Raw genomic sequence first — 3,539 nt, forward strand, 5'->3', positions numbered from 1 at the left:
TCGGCTTTGCACCACGCTAGCTTCCGTCCTTCACACCTCGATTCTCCTCAAGAACCTACAAAAGACAGAGTGGCGCCGCTGCGGCCGATCGCGCTCCGACGCTCAAGTCAGTGACGGAATCACCAAAACTCTAAGAGAGAAAAGCTAGAAACTCAAGGAACCGTGCAAAAACTCTCTCAGCGTACTCAAGTATTATCAAAGCGTATAGAAGTGTTCTAAACGCGCATACCTCAGAATCTGTTAAGAGTTCCTTATATACCTGTGCATTTTCTCTCTCCTGACGGTTACACCTCTGGACACGTGGCTCGCATCCAGCTGTACACGTGTCACCATCTGGAGCGTCTTCTGCTTGAGCGCCACTTCTACTCTTCAGGATGTTCGACTAAGTTACTCAGGTGAGGAGCAACTCGGTGCATAGCTGCCTCGGAGCGCGATCTCTTCTAATGGCGAGCACGGGGTGTCACCATGCACACCTTCTCTGTGGTCTCGCCTGCCGCTATTACAATCTGCATTACTTGCTCATCGTGCATGTTCTGGTAAACTGTTCCCTGGCCTCAACCTCTAGCTAGGGAATGATCATCTGATAACTTCATCCTTCGTACTCGTGCCCTTTGAAAGCCTTGAACAAGCTTTCCTGATCTTTCGGCGATGTCCCCCTCTCGGCGATCTCTGATCACTTGGTCGCCTAAGCTCGCATACGGCAACTACAACACAAGCTTGGTGACCGCCGGTTTAGATATGCTAGAGATCGAAGCTCGCCAACTTAACGATTGGCGACTACACGAACTTCCCGATGTCCTTCCCTTCCGTCAGCCAGGTGTTCCGTTCAACACGCCTATATTACGACTTGCTGCCACGTCATCACTCCCGACTCCCTGGTCGGTACACAAGCCCCCCAGTCTTAAGCGGAGACTTGTCCAGCGAAAAGACTAAGAGGTCACATCACCGTCGATCCACGTGGCGCTGGCACGGAATTCCAAACGTCCGTACCCTCTACTTTTCTGACGCTTCACCAAACCCCTTTTTCTAACCGCTCGACACGTGGCTTCATCAACGGTCATCTTCAGCTGTCGTTTGCGCTTCCGAAAATGTTCGAAAAAACCCCTAAAACCCCTTGCACTTCCACTGTTCCATCATCTTTTTGCATTCTCAAACACTCTAAGTTTTTCTCTGCGAACCCACGAAGCTTCTCAACTCCTTCAATCTCCAACTCTCTTCAACGCTCATCCGATCACAAAAAGGTACCTCTTTTGCTTCTTCTGTTGATATTTGCTGCATTTTAACCGATTCGCATCATCCATTATCTGTCTGAAGCATACGTTGTGGGCCGTTTTTTCCTTTTCTCCTTCTCTCGTAGCTTAGGGCTTCGTTCTTCGTCATGTTCATCCCAGCGAACCCTTGTTCGTTCGCTCTGTCTTCTTCGTTCTCAAACGAGTTGTTCTGTTGGCTTTGTTTCATTCCTTTCATTTTCCTTTGCAGTTCCTGCAATGGCTCATACAAAATCCACCGCGAACCCTCCTTCCTCATCGCGAAACCCTCCACCCCAAGCGCATAGGGTTGCTCTTGGGTCAAATCCTCCACCAGCGCGCAATCCACCACGGGCCTCTGATGCTCCTTCTAACCAGGTTGAGAGGCCTGCTTCTTCTCAAGCCAACCCCGCTCAGGCAACTCCGCCGATCGTCGGAGGGGCTTCCTTACCTCCAAAAGACTACAAGGAACTCTACCCTTGGGCCACCTCAACTTTGTTGAAAGAAACTTCTTCAATAAACACGGAGTTGGGCGTGCACTGATTAAGGAATGGGGACCAATCCGAGCTCACATTCCATAGGAGCACGACAGCAAAGTGGTCGGGCTGCCCTGCTTCCCGGGTGAACCGATTTGCGCGGATGATATAGGGAACGACGGCGAGTCGTTCTGCTTTATCTACGCCACCTTCTTCAAGAAAGTGAAGCTTAGGCTTCCTTTTACCCGCTTCGAGAGAGAGCTACTAACAGAGCTCAACATCGCCTCCGCCCAGCTTCATCCCAACAGCTGGGCGTTCGTGACGGCGTTCCAAATCATGTGTGCCCACTTGGGGTTGCCAGCTTCAGTTGACGTGTTCCTGTTTCTGTTCGAGGCCAAGAATCCCGGAGATCGCCTCTGGGTTAGCTTAAACGGGATTGCTGGGAGGTCAATCCTCTCGATCTTCCAGCAATCTTACAAAGACTGGAAAGGAAAGTTCGTCAAGGTGCGCCCAAACGAACAAGACCCTTCCCTGCTCGACGGCTTCCCCTTGTACTGGGTACACAAGGGGAACAAAGACTCCAAAGAAAGCTTCAGGAGGCCAAGGTGCCCCGACAGCATGGGGGAATTGGACAAGGATCTCTGCCTTTTCTGGAAGAGCGTAGCAGCCGCCAACATCACTTTCCCCACCGCCTCAATAATCTCCTTCGAGTTCCTCGAGGGCCAACTTGAAGCTCACATAGTGTACCGCCCTGGTAGTCGGGAGTGATGACGTGGCATCCTGCTACGGTATAGGCGCATTGGCAAGGCGCCAGGTTGACAGAAGGGAAGGAAGTCGGGGGGCTCGTGAAGCCGCCAGTTATTAAGTTGGCGTGTTCCGATCTCCAGCATATCAGAATAGGCGATCACCGGATTAAAGATGAAGTCGCCAGATGTGAACTCAGGCGACCAAGCGGTTGGAGATCGCCAGAGAAAGCACATCGCCGAAGATGAAGGAGAAGCAAATTATGAAGGCGGCCGGCGAGACCACAGGGAAGGTGTATGAGGACACCCTAACTCGCCAATTCCAGTAGAGATCGCACTCCCAAGTTAGCTAGGCACTGGGCAGTACCATGCATAAGTAACTTAGCCAAAATGAGAGTAGAAGCAGCGCCAAGTCAAGGAGGCTCCGGATGATGGCACGTGTACGACTGGATGCGAGCCACGTGTCCAGGTCTGTAACTGCCAGGAGAGAGAAAACAACCAGGTATATAAGAGTTCTCAACAAACTTTCTGAGGTACGCACGTTCAGTTTATACTCTTTACGCTTGCGAGTTATAGAGCTGACTGTGAGAGAGGATTTGCACGGTTCTTGTTCTCTTAGTATTTGGTGATTCGGTCACGTACCAGAGGCTGATGGATCGAGTACTTGCACCAATGCTGGGAAGGAACGTGCAAGCGTACGTCGATGACATGGTCGTGACCTCGCCGGAAAAAAACAAGCACGTTGCAGACTTGGAAGAATTGTTCACGACGATCGCCAAGTTCAGGTTAAAGCTCAATCCGGAGAAATGCATTTTCGGCGTGGAGGCTGGAAAGTTTTTGGGTTTCCTCTTGACTGAAAGAGGAATAGAAGCCAACCCAGACAAGTGTGCCGCCATCTTGGCGATGAGGAGCCCAACTACGGTGAAAGAAGTCCAGCAGCTAACAGGTCGGATGGCAGCCCTATCTCGCTTCGTGTCAGCTAGCGGAGAAAAGGGGCATCCCTATTTTCAGTGTCTGCGGCGCAATAATAAGTTTGTTTGGACGAAAGAGTGCGAGGAAGCTTTTGTCAAGCT

The sequence above is a fragment of the Phaseolus vulgaris genome, chromosome 10, assembly GCF_000499845.2.
Source record: "Phaseolus vulgaris cultivar G19833 chromosome 10, P. vulgaris v2.0, whole genome shotgun sequence".
Lineage (NCBI taxonomy): Eukaryota > Viridiplantae > Streptophyta > Magnoliopsida > Fabales > Fabaceae > Phaseolus > Phaseolus vulgaris.